Below are 18,386 nucleotides of genomic sequence, written 5' to 3' on the forward strand. Positions count from 1 at the left end.
ACTAGATGACCCTCAGCACATCCAGCCAATGGAGAGAGAGATCTCCTTTGGTTACACCAGTGCTGGACACAATAAAGGCAACACAATATTATAACGAAGGTAAATAGCAGAGACCAGTTTCAGCAAAAAGGAGGTCCTCGGTCTCAAAACAACCTTTTTTTAGTGTAAAATCAAATAGGGCTCCTTAATGAACAATGCTAATAACTCATAAACCCTTATAGCCAAAGTGATGGCAACAAAAAGGCATAGAATAACAATGTCAAGGAATTGTTCTGAATAGGTTCATACAGGGGTCTTTGTAAGTTGCCAAATCAAAATATGCAGTTTTGTCAACTTCTCATAGGGATAGAAAGACCTTAACATTAAAGGTATAAAAAAAAAAAAGGGTCAAGAAATCAAAGTGATGTGACAGAGATAGATGACTTCACAAAGTTCAGAAGCCATCCAAAGTCTGTATTGTGCATGACACATTGAACTAAAAAGTCAGAGAGGCAAGGCATCCTTTGGGTTTCGGAACGGTAAACAGATTTGTATAAAAACCTTTACATTTTTCGGTTGGAGGATTGGGAACAATAATTCCCTGATTTAACAATCCATGAATAACTGGAAATATACAAAGTGAAAAATTAGGGTGAAAGAGAAACTCTTTTTTATAATCTGTTGATACCACAGCCGAGCATTGTCAATGCAAGCTTCCTATAAGTTTGTGAAGGCCTTTAGACTCCACCTATGATAGAGCTTGTGGTGGTAGACTTTAATGTTGAAGCAAATTTATCAATGGGTTTTGAGCTCTTAGACTGCTTAGGGCATATTTAATTCCCTGAAGGGAGTGGAAGAAAACATGTGGGTTCAGGAACTTGAACCTGACTTAGAGGAATAAAGAGATTGTTTTGAAATAGAATAGAAATGTTTGAGTTTGCACTGTTGATCTTTTTTTTATTATTTTTTTTTTTTTGCATATGTGGTTTAAGTACTCCTTTTAATGATTTCATCCAGAGAAGAGCCAAAAAGATGGTCTCCAACAAAGGGTGATCATAAGAAGCCCTTCTTACACTGTTGCTCCATTGACCAGCACATAAGCCATATTGATCTGCAAACATGAGCTAAAGAAAAGCATGCCTGAGACAGAACACCGATTGCATTCAGCACTGTGTCGCACATAACATTTGAGGTGATGGACAGGTCAGATGTATGGACATTTTTCTATGCTTTCTGATTCTCTTTTGACAGATCATAAACTGGTGTCAGACATATTGCTTACATGTAAATAAAGGTATATAGCTTTAAAAATGGAGCTACTTAATCCGTCACTCAAGGGATTAAAGGACCCAAGCAGTTTTCCAGAGCATGGAAGGAAGCTGCGTCTGAGAAAAAAGTGCTTCAGAGACTAGCACGCTAATTCCACAGAACAGCAGAGCATGCAAAGGATTTGGCCACTGTGTGCAGCGCAGGCATGTGTGCATCTGCCAGTCCTTGCTGCAGGAGGCATGGCGAGAAGTTCACAAAGGTAGTTCAGGCAGAATCGCTGCCTTGCTGCCAAGTAAAAGAGGGAAACTCAGCCCAAGCAAATAATAAAGAGTATGGTTTTCCCTAGTCTCTGACAATGTCAAACAATGCCCAACAAGTTTAGACTGTAAAAAAAAAGGCTCTTTTTCCCAGCAGTGCCCCCTAGCTTAACCTGCAAGTACAATGATGAGAAGAATCCCCAGCACAACAATAGCCAGTCATACACACCCATAAAATAGAGTCTTCGTAAACAGGGTCAGGTGAACTGTCACAACTCTGGCCCCAACCCTCAACAAGAAGTCCCCAAACCTGGCCTGACCTAAATAGTGAAGTCTTGTACTAACAGTAATAGTCAAATGACTGTTGCAGAGAGAACACCAGTTTACTAAATGAATTTGGAAATTCTGTGCTCATGGCTAGCTGGACATACTTCCAGGGTTTTCAGTATTAGGTGTGACTCTACTGGTAGCTGTTAAAAATAGGCTGGAGGAATGGCCTCTGGGGAGACCCAGACACCATTTCTGCTGATACCCGTGGCATAGCGATTCTCTTATTTGATGTTTGGTTATTGGAAAGTTAGCATATCAAGTGATTAAGCACCTTGAGACTGATGACCTATTTGGAGTGTAAACTTTTTTCTTGCATTTTTGATTTTCATCTCCTGCTAGCCGATTGCCTTGGTTTCTTTGATACAGATAATTTATTTTACTGAATGGCTTTTGCTGCTGCCTTGTGTCAGCAAGGATAAGTGTCAGTTACGGTCTCACCCTAGCTGAAACACATCTAACGCGCTGAGTTAAGATGAAATGTTTGCGCTTTAAACCCAGATATGAAGCCCTGAAGAAGCGGTTCATCCAGCGAAACATGTTGGCTGTTATATGATGTATGTTACTATATGATCTCTACTTGTATGACACATACATATGTGTCCTGTTTTTATATATAGCATATAGAGATTTTTAACCTTTTTATCTCTAATATGTCAAACAGTATGTATTTAATAAAAATATGTATTTTTATATTTATATAAGACTTATATGTGCGATATGCTATGGTATACCCTTGGGAACCACAATCTAAAAAGCCCACCTACTTTCTTCTCCCTCAATTTCTATGTTAATGATAGAACATTTTCCAATTCAATCAAAAAATATAGCCGTTAGGAAGTAGACGTGAGGTGGGAGGTGTTAAAGCCTATGGGGGGCTGGTCCTCATTTTTTATGTTCCTAGTGTTCATTTTTTTCCCTGAAGGCAGCAGTATAACCTTTAGTTATTTATTATCCATAAATTCGTGTCTCATTGGATGATAGAGAAAATTCGTTTTCCTTGGTGTGCATCAGCAGAATCATGAGCAAAACAGGGGTAAAAAAATAAAACTGTATTTTTTTAAAGAGTTCCTGGTGTTCTTCATTGTATCATTGTTATTACTGTCAGTGCTGTTCTGATTTTAAAAAACTAGAGAAATTATATAACCTCTGTCTTAGTTGTCTTGCTGATCAATCTGATCTGTGCCACTTCTGTAAAGGACCTCCATATACAACTCATACAACACACGTTTTAAATGGCTGCTTACAGCTGGGTTCAAAGCGCATGATCCCGCCTTTGTGGTTGTGGTGCCTAATGTAGCCGTTGCCCACTGCTCCTTGTCATTTTTATTTGTATTTTAAAAGCTCTTTTATTCAACATTTGTTTTATTATCTTAGGGCAGGGTATCATTACTTGTTTTTAACATTTTTATGCTGATGCATACATCAAGAGGACATATTTGCAAAAACCTATGTAGCAGCCTTGCCATTTGCAGAAAAGCCTTATGTTTTATTTAGTACTGCCAGACTGTTAACACCCTGGCCTAATTTACAGTATATAATCTTCTTTCTGCGAGTTCCCTTATGCTCAGGTGATCGTTTACTTCCTCATGTTGCTGGGTAGTGTCCCTGGGAACAGTGAACATTTGGATAAGCTCTTTTGCTTCTGGGGCTTTGTCCTGGAGGGAAGTGTACTGTCTATCTGAGCCTCCCGGGCCTGCTGCCTGGGCAAGACTATTGATAAGAAAGAGTTCTATAGGCCTGAAGTTTGATGTTGTCAGAAGGAAGGTGATTCCAGGAGCATGGTTGCATATTAGGAGCATCGTGCAAAGGAGAGTCCTGGTGGGTTTGGCATAAGTGTCTACCAGTAGACACTGCAGGAAGTCTGAGCTTCCAACCCTACAAGTATTGCCATTTTCGGCCTAAAGGCACAACAAACCAGTCCATGAAAGGGGCTAAATTGTTTTTTCCTTCATGTGTGCTTGTTGCCAATGGAACCTTTTTGAATCTCCTGGGTACCATACACCCTAATTCTCTCTTCCTCAGAGATGTTCATATATATGTATTACCCAGCAAAGATTAGGGAGTGAAGGTCCATTAGTTGAATATTATTTTTTCAGAAACAACAAACATAGATGTACCTTGATGAATACCTAATATTCCCCAAAAAAAAGGCTATACAGTGGGGAAAACAATTATTTGATCCCCAGCACAGTTTGTAAATTTGCCCACCTACAAAAAAATGAAGGGTCAATAATTTGTATCATAAGTGTATTTTAAATAATAGAGACAGAATATCAACCACAAACCCAGAAAAACACATCATACCAATGTTATACATTAAGTTTCAGTTCAGTGAGTAAAATAAGTATTTGATCCCCAAACAAAACATGACTTAGTACTTGGTGGAGAAACCCTTGTTGGCAGGCACAGATGTAAGATGTTTCTTGTAGTTAGTGACCAGATTTGCACAAATCTCTGTAGAGATTTTGGTCCACTATTCTTTACAGATCTTCTTTAACCACTTAAGCCCCGGAAGATTTTACCCCCTTCCTGACCAGGGCCTATTTTGCGATTCGGCACTGCGTGTCTTTAACGGACAATTGCGTGGTCGTGCGACGCTGTACCTAAACGAATTTGACGTCCTTTTTTTCCCACAAACAGAGCTTTCTTTTGGTGGTATTTGATCACCTGTGTGACTTTTTGCGCTATAACCAAAAAAAACAGCGTCAATTTTGCAAAAATAACAATATTTTTTAAATTTTTTTATATGAAATCCCCCCCCCCCCAAAAAAAATTAAAAATCAAATTTTTTTTAACATTTATGGCCAATTTTTTTTTTTTACCATATGTTTGTTAAAAAAAATTGCAAAAAGCGTATTTTGATTGGTTTGCGCAAAAGTTATTGCGTTTACTAACAAAGGGAAAGATTTTTGTTATTTTTGTTGTTTTTTTTCTTAACGCGTAATGGCGGCAATCTGCAATTTTTTTTGCGGGACTGTGACATTGCGGCGGACAGATCGGACCCTTGACTGACATTTTTGACACTTTTGGGGTTACCAGTGACATTACTACAGTAATCAGTGCTATACATATGCACTGTTACTGTAAAATTACACTGGCAGTGAAGGGGTTAACTTTTTTTGAGAGGGAGGGGTTATGTGTGTCCCTAGGGGCGTGATTCTAACTGTGATTGGCTGTGGCTTGAGGTGTAGGAACAGTGATCAACGGTCCTACATAGTAGAACCGTGTGATCACCATTCCTACATAGGGGAGAATGACAGGCTGCTTGTTTACATCAGCCGCCTGCCTTTCTCCCTCTCCACCGACGATCGCGAGTGACCGGCGGATGATCGGGTCCGCCGGTCACACGCGCGGGGGGGTCCGTGACCACGCGGGAGCGCTCCTCCAGCGGTGCGCGCTCGCTCCCTAGACCCTCACAGGCTAGCGACGTAGCCCTACGTTGCTCTGCCTGTGAGGGGCTGACCGCCGACGTAAATAGTCGTGCGGCGGTCGGCAAGTGGCTAAATCCTTAAGGTTTCTTTGTTGTCGCTTGGCAACTCGAAGTTTCAGCTCACTTCATAAATTTTCTATAGGATTAAGGTCTGGAGACTGGCTGGGCCACTCCATGACCTTAATGTGTTTCTTCTTGAGCCACTCCTTTGTTGCCTTGGCGGTATGTCTTGGGTCATTGTCATGCTGAAAGACCCATCCATGACCCATCTTCAGTGTTCTGATTGAGGCATCAAGGTTTTCATCCAAGATTTTACAATACATGGCCCCATCCATTGGCCCCTCAATGCAGCAAAGTCAGTCTGTACCTTTAGCAGAGAAACAGCCCCAAAGCATAATGTTTCCACCTCGATGCTTGAGTGTAGGGATGGTGTTCTTAGGATATTAGTCAGCATTTTTCTTCCTTCAAACATAGTGAGTCCCCCTCCTCAATAAGGCACATGTACAGTCATGCCAATGAACATCTAAATGATTCAGAGAAGGATTGGGAGAAAGTGCAATAGTCAGATGAAACCAAAAATTAGCTCTTTGGCATTACCTTGATTCGCCATGTTTGGAGGAAGAAAAATGCTGACTATAACCCTAAGAACACCATTCCTACAGTCAGGTGAGGTGAGATGGAAACATGATGCTTTGGGGCTTTAAATACGCTATTTATATACATATTGAATGGATGACAGCCGTGGTTTGAAATCATTCCTGTGACCTCATGTATGATATCTTTGACTCTTAGATACATTCATGATCCATAGTTGGTAGTTCACAGTTACTGTCCTACATAGGGTGAATGGACAGGATTAAGGAAGTGGGTATAGTCCGGGAGCCACCTACACCCTGCTTTTACTCCTCCCTTATGGCCCCTCTTCTTCCCCTCACCCTCTTTTAAATTTTCTTCCCACTCGCTTCTCTTTTCTTTCTCATCCTCTTCTACTCTATCCCTTTTTAATCTCTCTGGCCCCCGCAAATGGATCACATTAAGCCTCACAAACCATGCATAATGGGGTTGACGTAAATATGCTCTGGGATATAAGTACAACAAATATATCTGTTCAACAGGTAATTGTATATAAAAACTCTGAAATACTGTACTACTATTGTTATACTCTGTATATTCTGTGAGTTTGATGTCATCACTTACCCAAAGTGTGCACACCTGGCATAGATCTTTACCTACTGTCTACATTGTTTGTACTGTATGGATTTCTTTTATTTTGCTCAAAATAAAAAAGATTATGGAAAATAAATAAAATTACCCTGTGTAAACTCAAGCCAGTATTCTATTTGGAGCTTACACAGGGCTGGGCCAATCACATGTTCCTCCGTACCCAGAAATAACAGGTATTGCCATTACCCTCAGAGACTGAATGGATCAGTGGTTAGTAATGCAAAGGTGCATATAAGTTGCAGGAGGTGGGCTTTAAAATAAACATACTGTATTTTCTGGCATATAAGACTACTTTTGAACCTCAAAAAAATCTCCCAAAAATGGGGGGTCGTCTTATACGCCGAGTATAATATCTCCAAGGTAACCTAAGTATAAGTATTACCGTTAGATCATGTAATAGGGGGGTCGTCTTATACGCCCAGTCGTCTTATACGCCGGAAAATACGGTATTTCTTTCCCCTGCATGGGCAAAGCACAGTTTGCTTTAACTGCTGGCACTTACAATAACTTTTAATCTTACCCTAATGCTTAACCTGACCTCTGAAGTCACCCCTAAACCTGCAGCAAATTACACACATCCCATTAGCCTAAATGTTTAAAAGAACAACAGATATCAAGCATGGAGACATAATGGACTCCGCAAGTTTCTTTACATCATGTCCCATCATCCCTATTCGCTGTAAAATGTTCACTTGGATAGTGTTAACCTCAGGACTTTGTATAAAATCCTGGTCCTTCTGAAAAAGAACATCACATAGGAAAGAATGCATTCAGTTTTTTTTTTTTTTTTTATTCCCTGCCCAGCCTTTACTACATATTTCCTATAGCTCCTACACACCACAAAGGAAACAGCAGCCTTTTTATGCACCAAGGTACCTGCAGGCTATACAAGCTAAAAGCTGTCCGGTGTATGCATGATGCTATTAATTAGGATTAAAGTTCCTTGTCCAGCTTTAGTTAATTGTGACGCTGACGCAGATTACGTCGCTCACTTTCTTTTCACCATGGAGAACAATTATTCTTTTTTTCCTTTTATACTGTACATTACATGCTGAGCTAGGAATATTTCCCCGGTTTGAATACACAGTTTCCTCTGTATAACTTCACAGTCTCCCTGTCACTGCCAGACTCCTGGTGAACACCTCCTCCAATGTCCTTGCCAAAGCAGCCCTAGACTCCTTCCAGAGCACGTGGCAACCAGAATAGGAGCAGGACACTGGGACAAACAACCCAACCTTTTATATCATCACATCACATTTCCATTCAGTCTGCCCAAGCATTAGGCTTTTCTTTCTTTTCTTCATCCTTTCCTTTTCTTTCTTCTGTATTTAAACTCTTTCTAATTCGTTTCGGACCATAAAATGACATTTTTATTTTCATTCCATGAAAGTGTTAATGTTTTACCATTTGCACTGTAAGAAATCACGTTGCAAGCAGTCAGCATGGCTAACACAAAATAGGCACTGTATTCAGATTAGGGTAAAAGGTGGCATAAGCTGCTTTATAAGGATCAGCTGGGCTCACTGTAACTATAGTTCCCCTTTTTCTGTCTGAGCTGTCAGCACAGTTGCCGCCAATATTAATGTTAACACTTAAAAGTAACAGGGCCATATTAACCACTTCTCGCCGCCATAAAATATATATGTAGCAGCAGGGCAGGTGGGCCTTAACCTCCCCTGCCTATGCTCATATAAATCCATGGGTTTCTGGGTTTGTGTGCTGAAAGCATGCTCACTGTGCACTCCCAGCACACTGACCAGTCCCCGTTTGTTATTGGGAGCCAATGGGACAGGCTCCCGATCATGTTATTGCTCTGAGAACCAATCGCAGTGATCATGTGATTGGGACACTGCCTCCCCCTCCCAGCATTAAGACCCACTAAAAGGGGTTAAAGTTGTATAAATTCAGTCTTGTACTACATACTAACAAGCCTCAATGCTCACACAATCCCACATCCAATTGTACAAAGGCAGTGTTCCTGGCGACGTTGCTCTCCTTAAAGCTGGGAAACTTCAAAGCACTACAAGGAAACAAAGGAGGGCACAAACACCTAATGCATTACCACCAACGTCATATAAATCCAGCACGGTGGACAACCATATCACTGTAGTTGGATGCTGATGCGTTTTGGGAGACAAGCCTCCTGAGCTCTGAGGAAGGAGGCTTGTCTCCCGAAAAAAAACATCAGCTTCCAACTACAGTGATATGGTTTTCCACCATGCTGGAGTTGGGGATTTATGCGCTTGTAGTTACTTTATTCTTGTGAGTTTGATTTTGGCTTTTTAGTAAATGTATATGGTGTTGGAGGTAATGCACTAGGTGTTTGCGCCCTCTTTTGTTTCCTTGAAATTCAGTTTTGTACTTAACGTTTATCTAAAGGCATAGTTTTGATCGAGTAACAAAGGGTTCGAATCCCAATTAATGTTTTAATACTTTCTGTGTCCACATTAGGGAGATTTGCCTTGCTGTATACTGTCGCTGGGAAAGAAAGTGAGGGAAAATCCAAAAGATTGAGTTTCTGCCAGAACAGAAAATAGAGGGAAAGTCTTTAAATTAAGACACTGGTTCCTGCAGCAACTGTCTCAGGGAGGACTTACCTCACTTTGAACAGAATTATTCTCACTTCCTGCTGTGTTTAAATTACAGAAAGGGAAGGAAAATCTCTCAAAAGGGACACTAATGACAAAACAAATCGATAGGGGTTTTAACCATTCCTTACCCTACAAAATTTGAAAAAAAAAAAAAAAGTTTTGGCATTAGAAATACATTAATATGGTAGTTCAATGCTGCAATAAAAAAAAAAAAAAAAAAAAAAAACTTTTACATATTAGCACATTATAAAAAATACTTACCTTGAAATGAAGCCCTCCAGTGGCATGCAGTCGCCGCTGAGAGGGCTTCCATCTTCCCCCGGTCTTCCTTCAGGGTTTGAGGACACCGGCTGTGTGAGTGGCCAGAGCTGCGATGACATCACTCCTGTGCATGCACGTAGGGGACCTTGGTTACGGCGCGGTGCTCTGAAGGTACGACACGGTATACCGGACCGGCAGAACGCATGCGCCGGTGATGTCACCGGCTGCATTCAGGGTGAATATCTACTAAATGCTGCATGTGTTGGAGATATTCATTTTACCTACATTTTACCCTATTATAGGGCTTACCTCTAGGTAAAAATCACAAAGCGGACTTTACTCTTGCTTTAATACATCATAACACTGGAAGTGTTTGGAGGATTCTAAGCGATAAAACACAAAATATATATAGCAATACACTACACTTACTTACAATGTACAGAAAACACTGCAAACTAGGACATAGTCCTGCTGCCACTATATAGTGTAATTGGGTTTGTTGTCATTTTGGTGCCATCAGGAGTACTATTTTAAAAAAGTGTACTTCAAAATAGGAAGAAACCACGTGCCATAGGGAAGTTGGTATATACCATGGGGTCTGATACCAACACAAGAAGGGCTGATAAATGCAACTCAGGAACAAGTCAAGGTATTCTTTTTCTAGATTTGGAGTTAGCCTAAGTTTTTTAAGGGGCCCTGTCATATGAAGATGTATTGGGCAGCACAGGCTTTCTCCAATTTATATAAAGCAGGCCCATACTTCAAAATCCATGGTAAAACTCACAAGCTTAAACGAATATAAGGCTGGGGAACATATAATTGACATGCTTATGTTTAAATTGAAAAAAAACAAAATGTAATGTTTGAACTGTAAATTTAAAAAAAATGTGTTACTACATATAAAAGTGCTGCTGTATCAAAAGTGTGCTATACAAATTCTTGCTATTCATAAACAAGGATTCTGATTGATTGCGATGGACAACAAGAAATTGCCAAGCCGTGGGAAGCATGTTTCTCAAAGGGTCATATATTAAACACATGTTTTGAGTGTAATTGTTTCTTGTTTGGTATGGCTTACCATCACCTGCCATAGAATGTTGTTAAGTCCTGGCAAGGGCTGAGGAACACTGGTGTTTAACAAGGTACTTGAAGTTGCAAGTTGAAAGACTTGATAGAAAGGTAAGCCATATCTTGCAAGTATCCAACAAGCCATCAATTATGGCTTAAAGTGTTTGTTAACCGAAAAAAAAAAAATATTGATCCTGTTCCCTTAAAGCATGTTATACAGCACAGTGCTTGTAGAAATGGCAACAGTTTCCTCATATAATCGTCAGATATAGTAAAAACAATATTTTTCAGACTTCCAACTGTTGCCATTTCAAAAGGGCTTTTATTGGGTTAGAATATGTCAGATTATTCATACAGCAGAGATGATCCTAGCACTACATTGTTCTTTATTTAGTCAGAAAACCTCCCAACTTGTACTGGATTATGATTTTGCATGTGATGAAGGGATCTTCCAGAGTCTGATTATTACCAAATAATAGGTATTTAGGCCCTATAGCTTACAACAGGTATAACAGGTATAAGGGAAAGAGCATTATACTCTTTTATCCTTCATCGGAAATCCATTTTTCTGAAAGTGTGTATTTGTTCAAACCTTTTCTTTTTTTGGATAGGGTAAAGGGGGTTAAAACCCGTTAGAAATTTCCTTTTGGGAAGATTTCCTTTTGCTTCTTGTCCTGGGGACACAACAGAAAATGAGAGATGATCTCCACGAATTGAGGCAAATTCCAATTTTAAATAGGTGTACCCATTAGGGAATTTCTCCTCAACTCTTGTTCTGGTGACAACTGTGGCATTTTGGATTTCCCTATTTTTTAACTCTAACACAAAGGTCACCAGGGAAAATGAAGAGGGAGAGTCTCCCTAGTGGACACAGAGCAAAACTTGACAGAGGTACTTATACTGCCAAACTTCATCCAAAACTAAAGCTTTGCCTATACGTACACTTTATAGAATATCTAAAGGGAAGTTTTTTCACTTTAGATGAAGTAGGGAATGTTAAAGCTTTTTTTCTTTTTTTTTTTTGCCATCTGTGTGTTTTTGGAAAGAATAACCTTCATATCTTGTCCTATAGGCACAATCGGAAGTAAGAGGAAATCTCTATGACAAAGAAAATCCCCTCTTGGACAGTTGTCACTGGAATAAGCATCCCCACTAGAAAATGTACCCTAACTTCCAGTGAAAATTCAAAACTTTGGATTATATCTTACTTTGATTCCTAGTCACAGAACACAAAGAAGGTGAATTTCCCCAGTAAGGACATAGAAAGAAAAAAAAAAAAAAAACAATGTTACTGGCCCTATCTCTTTCTATCCAAAGCTAATAAAAAGTTTGTCCTTTGGATACACATTGTCTAATACGTACAACCCGTATACCATACTATTAAAAAAACCACAGCAAATGCAATATACTGTGCAAAACTGCATCTACATTTTTAAAACAATTTGGTAGAAATAAATGAATGGTATATATGCCTGGAAGGTTGGGAGGAATTCAATAAAGCAATCCTGCCACTTTTCTAGCAGTATTTCCGCATTGAAAAAGTCCGGTGTCAAATGCAACAAAGCATTGAGACAGTTTCATTCAGGTTACCCATATGTGCTACAAATTTGGGTGGTTCCTATTTAGGCCACTTTTAGAATATACCTGTATGTCTGTGGCAAATTCTATTTCTGGCATACAGAGAGACGCCAGTGCTGAGTGTGGGGTATTTTGTGCTGGGAAGTTGTTATGACTTTGATAGATTATCTAACTGCGCTTTCTGGTTGCTATGAAGCCGGGAACCGCCAGCGCTATGGCAGCCTATTGACTCATCTTTAGCTCTATTCAGCTGTTAGCTGGGAGTTCCCGCCGGCCAGCGGCTAAAAATATATATAGGGCAGGGATTCTGACTGATGTAATTACCCGAGCAAAGCAATGGCCATATTTGGAAAATGATGTCAGCCAGCATCTCACCCTGGTATTTACTTTCGGATACGTTATCTGTTGCTAGGACTCTGTCGTCTGCTTTGCCGACAGTGTCCTAGCTATCAAATGACTGAACATACACTGAGGATGGTGTGTCCGCAGTATGGACACTCTGGGCCTAGTGCCACCTCCTCTCTTTGACAGATACGTATACTTGTTCTTGACAGGTACATTAATCTGTCTTCCACGCCGAGATTTGTTGTGGCGGAGGAGTGATGGAATCCAAAGAGTGTCCACATCCGGTTTCTAATCAGTAAACTCTAACTAAGGTTGTGAAGGTATCCAAGCTAGACAAGAATACCCACAAATCAAGTATTGCTCTCTTTTATACAATAAAATGCTTCCTGTGTCCAAATATTCATGTAAACTTATAAGGGCAAAGACCTTTCAGTTTTTCTATGCTAAAAACAAGGCCTTATGTTTTGAATGACATCGGGATATACTGTAATCTCCAATGGCTTTGTCATATTTAAAAACTGACATATCAACCAACTTTCTAGTACAGATCATTGGCCATACTGTTAGGACTCAACATAGGAGGAACCTTTAGAGGCAGAGGGAAATCAAAAGAGAGAAGGGGAGGGCCGACAGCATAAATGACCCATTAGATTGAAAGTCCATGATGGATTTGTTTTGGTAAGACAGCATGATGGTAGTAATTAGATATACTATGTATTTTAAATACACTTTATCAGTCTGCAATTAAGAAGAAAACAAATACATAGGTCTTATTATTTTTATCATTTTGCAATGGTACGAATTATTACATATGACACACTGCACTCCTTTACACAGTCTGAAAGTCAGTATTTTATTTTATCCTTGAAATCTAGAAAAGAATCCTAAAAAGAACACGTCAGGATAGACATCTTAAAAATGCCATTCCTAAGGTTGATGGCAAGAGGTCACCTGAAGTCTAACAGTTGCTGGTCTGTCAACTGCAAGAATGGACACACTTAGGAGAGCTTTACTAAAACTGGAGAGTGCAAAATCTAGTGCAGCTCTACATAGAACCCAACCAGCTTCCAGGTTTTACTGTCAAAACTTAATTGGACAAGCTAAAGTTAGAAGCTGATTGGCTACCATGCACATCTGCACCAGAGTTTGCAATCTCCAGTTTTAGTAAACCAACCCTATGGTCTCCCACCTTCTTACTGCAATGTTTGAGCCCAGGCACTTAAAATTGAACAATTATCAGACTTCAGGTTACCTCTGACCCAGTCCTATGTCTCTTTCACCAATTTGTCATGAATTTGCAGTCCTAGTACCCCATATTTTTAAATATAAGAACATAGAACACAGATAATATCCTTCAACGCTATAAAAATACACTGCTTATAATATGTTTATGTCACCTTACAATCCTCTGTGCATTGTATATCATTCTCACTGGACATTTATACACATAGTATATTTGATCTCTACACGCTCCTGCTTCACAAATCTAGTAATATATACAGTGGCCCTCGCATTCTCATAATTCATCACAGCAGCAAGATCTCTCAGGTGGGCCCACCTGCTTTGGCCATTATTAAGATGTTTTACGCATCTTGTTTATTGTTTCTTTTAAAAAAGTATAAGCTAAGTATTCCAAAGTAATGAGAGTCTATGGTGGGATAGATAAAGCCAGATACCCCAACAGCCATACAGTATCTCATCAATGTGTCAGCATTATCAAATAACATATACACTATATTGTCAAAAGTAATGGAAACCTGCCTTTACAGGCACATGAACTTTAATGGCATCCCTGTCTTAGTCCATAGGGTTCAATATTGAGTTGACCTACCCTTTGCAGCTATAACTGCTTCAACTCTTCTTGGAAGGCTGTCCACAAGGTTTAGGAGTGTCTATGGGAATGTTTGACCATTATTCTAGGAGCACATTTGTGAGGTCAGGCACTGACGTTGGAGGAGAAGGCCTGGCTCGCAGTCTCCACTCGAATTCATCCCAAAGGTGTTCTATCGGGTTGAGGTCAGGACTCTATGCAGGCCAGTCAAGTTTCCTCACCCAAACTCACTCATCTTTGTCTTTATGGACCTTGCTTTGTGCACTAGCCCAAACCATTTGGTTGAGGGCGGATTATGGTGTGGGGTTGTTTTTTGGGGATTGGGCTTGGCCCCTTAGTTCCAGTGAAGGGAACCCTTAAGGCATCAGCATACCAAGAATTTTAGACAATTTTATGCTCCCAACTTTGTGGGAACAGTTTGGGGATGGCCCATTCCTGTTCCAACATGACTGCGCACCAGTGCACAAAGCAAGATCCATAAAGACATAGATGAGAAAGTTTGGGGTGGAGGAACTTGACTGGTCTGCACAAAGTACTGACCTCAACTCGATAGAACACCTTTGGGATGAATTAGAGAAGAGACTGCGAGCCAGGCCTTCTTGCCCACATAAATGCGCTTCTGGGGGAATGGTCAAACATTCCCATAGACACACTCCTAAACCTTGTGGACAGTTGAAGCTGTTATTGCTGCAAAGTGTGGGCCAACTCAATATTGCCATTAAAGTTCATGTGCGTGTAAAGGCAACATCCCAACACTTTTGACAATATTATATAGTTTTGAGTAGAATGGCATTTTTAAGGCAATACAAAACCATACCATGTGCAGTATACCCCTAGCAATGATATTTTACTTTTCAGTAGCAGTTGTGAAGTTGATGGCTAATTGGCTTTGATTGGTCGGTGTACTATAACTTATTAAACAAGGTTTTGATGCGATTGATGTTTGATGTCTGTTGCTAATGGACAGCCATCAGGATACCTACTCATAATAGCACAAATATCCTGCAAATACAAAGGTATCGAACTATCGTCCTTGAAAGATCTGTTAAGCTGACCACACATAATAAAACATGATTGTACAACCTCCAATAGAGCCTACTTGATTAAATCCAAAAATGTAGTGGTTTGCTTAGGTAAGTTCTCACACATTTCTGGAGATTCACCGATTGTACTATCAGATTGTACCATGAGTATCCTGCTTTACACAGACTGAACTGATGCTACGCAATTCTTTCCTAATTCAGTGCCAAAAACACCTAGCTTTCATTAGCCATAGCACTTCTAATTCCTGCCTAAGGTAACTAGATACAATAGGAACATTTTCCAGTTTATTAAATGTCAGTACAGAGGGCACCACAATTAATAGTAAATCTAAGCAAATAGCAACCAATCAGGTGTCATATGTCATCAGTTTACCACTTAGGTGTCAGTTGTCATCAAGTGATCAATAAGATGTAATCTCTCATCAGTTTACCAATCAGGTATCACTGTCTACGATGTATCAGTCAGGTGTCACCTGTCATCAGTTTACCAATCAGGTATCGCTGTCATCAATTTATCAGTCAGGTGTCACCTGTCATCAGTTTACCAATCAGGTATCGCTGTCATCAATTTATCAGTCAGGTGTCACCTGTCATCAGTTTACCAATCAGGTATCGCTGTCATCAATTTATCAGTCAGGTGTCACCTGTCATCAGTTTACCAATCAGGTATCGCTGTCATCAATTTATCAGTCAGGTCTCACCTGTCATCAGTTTACCGATCAGGTGTCACTGTCATCAATTTATCAGTCAGGTGTCATCTGTCATCAGTTTACCAATCAGGTGTCACTGTCATCAATTTATCAGTCAGATTCACCTGTTATCAGTTTATTAATCAGGTGTCACTGTTATCGATTTATCAGTTAGGTGTCATCTGTTTATTGATCATGTATCACTGTCATCGATTTATCAGTCAGGTGTCACATGTCATCAGTTTACCGATCAGGTGTCACTGTCATCAATTTATAAGTCAGGTATCGTCTGTCATCAGTTTACCAATCAGGTGCCACTGTCATCAATTTATCAGTCAGGTGTCATCTGTCATCAGTTTATCAATCAGGTGTCATCTGTAATCTTTTTTTCTAATCACATGTCACCTGTCATCAATTTAGCACAATGAGATCAATGAGAGATGATTTCAAACTGGTTGCTATAGGTTACGGCAAAGTGCACTTTCCCCTTTTAATTAAACCAAATTTCCCTTGGAATCTGAAGCTCCTCTATTGACCCCCTCAATACTGTATACAGGTAACTGGCAGAACAAAAAAAAAAATGGCATACTACAAATCCATGCACCTGTTCTGCATTCAGCCTGGTGATTCATCTAGACTACTATGTGGTCTCAAGATAATATCAAACACACAAGTTTCCAGACAAAACATTAACTGCAGTTACAAAAATGTAACTGTTTACTACTCTTTTTTTTAACTTACCCCTGAAGCCTATTTAAGTCGTTCTTTTTTTATTATGTTATGTCCTTCGCTCTGTGACGGAAAAATGTGGTATGATTTTCTAGCATGCAATAAAAAAATGTTAGCTGTGTTGCTAGTTTTGATTAATAAGACCAAAAAGAAGTAACCCAGAGCAACCTATCCTTAACTTGTAAGGCTACAGTAACCTGAAAGTGGTTGCTATTGGTTACCACACGTATTTATTGCTCCTCATCTGTCCCATTGACAGAAGCATTATCTGGTTAAACCTTGCACTATTGCTAGGTAATATTACAAGAAAATATAGCTAGAGCTTACCGTTGCAATCCCAGCAATCAGTGTGGCATCAGGTTGCTTGTGCTTCTGGTGCCAACAGACAGATGTGATTCTCTCCTCCAGGAACAGCTGGATGTCTGGTCAGCTGCTAGTGGCACCTTGCAGCCCTACAGCAGTCAGCTGAGCCCAGCTCAGCAAAGGAGAGAGTTTTATAACATGTGAATATTCAGGATGAGTACATTCTCTTTAAGACCAAGGGGCGGGAGTGTGTAAGAAGAGAGAAGGGGCAGAGACCAAGAGGTTTGGACTGGATTCCAGCCCCCAGATTACTTTTCAGTTTCACAGACCCAAAAGTTTATTTTTTTCCTCTTCTTGTTATTTCTTTTCAAGAAAAACAAAATCCTGAAAGAGGGGTGTGACTAGAAGGAAGGGTGTACATTCAGAAGGGTGGGCGATGTTGAAGAAGGGTGGTTTGAGGTTGGATGAAATGACCTTGCCCAAGGTGTAATGTCAGATAGCTGGATACATTTAGATTTGACTGTACATGAGAAATAAAGCAGCATGATGTAGTCTGCAGTTACTGTTAAGAAAGGGTTAAAGTATGAAAAAAATGTTCCCTTTTTTTGGTCTCTTTTGGTCTGTCAAATTCAAATATATACAGTATATATATCTATATATATATATATACACACATATATATATATATATATATATATATATATATATATATATATATATATATATATATATATATATGTATATATATATATATATGTATATAGATAGATAGATAGATAGATAGATAGATAGATAGATAGATAGATAGATAGATAGATAGATAGATAGATAGATATCTATATAGCTATAGATATAGATATATATATATATCTATATCTATTTGTATATATATATATATATATATATATATATATATATATATATATATATATATATATATCTATATCTATTTGTATATATATATATATATATGTATATATATATAAATATATATATATATATATACATATATGAGTTTTAAGTCATATCTTCAAAAGATACCCGTTGATCTTGCCAGAAATCTTGTGAGCTGATACTTTCCTGTGCTTTCTGTCTGTGCTGTATTCTCACCAGCTTTATTGTGCCCTGCTATCCCTGAGGACTACTGAACACCTCCCCCTATTTTATGGCAAGGAAGAGAGGGGGTGTTCTGTAGTCATGTACTATAATGACAGCACCATCCATAGATACAGAAGTGTCACCCTAGGACATGAATATCTATGTTCATTGTCACCAGGTGCTAACATACAAAAAAGCCCTAAAAAGAAAAGAAATGTAGCAATCACATCTAAGGCTGCAATGTAACGCATGTTTGTCCTTGGGTTTAGATACGCTTTAAGGAAAACTATTTAGGCAAATACATTTATTTTAAAGAGAAAGTTTAGGTCACCCACACAACTTGGTTTGCTTTGTTTGGCAC

At 39.3% G+C, this 18,386-nt stretch overlaps 1 protein-coding gene across 1 annotated transcript in view; it reads right to left on the reverse strand.

The window, feature by feature from the left end:
• The window catches only part of COL8A2 (collagen type VIII alpha 2 chain), a 218,350-nt gene extending 201,197 nt beyond the window's left edge, over nucleotides 1-17,153 (reverse strand). The window contains exon 1 of the mRNA XM_082246680.1: nucleotides 16,952-17,153. The gene's annotated coding sequence lies outside the window, so the exon portion shown is untranslated. The remainder of the gene's footprint in view (nucleotides 1-16,951) is intronic.
• Nucleotides 17,154-18,386: the final 1,233 nt, after the last annotated feature.

This window comes from Pelophylax lessonae (assembly GCF_965119305.1).
Source record: "Pelophylax lessonae genome assembly, chromosome: 2".
NCBI lineage: Eukaryota > Metazoa > Chordata > Amphibia > Anura > Ranidae > Pelophylax > Pelophylax lessonae.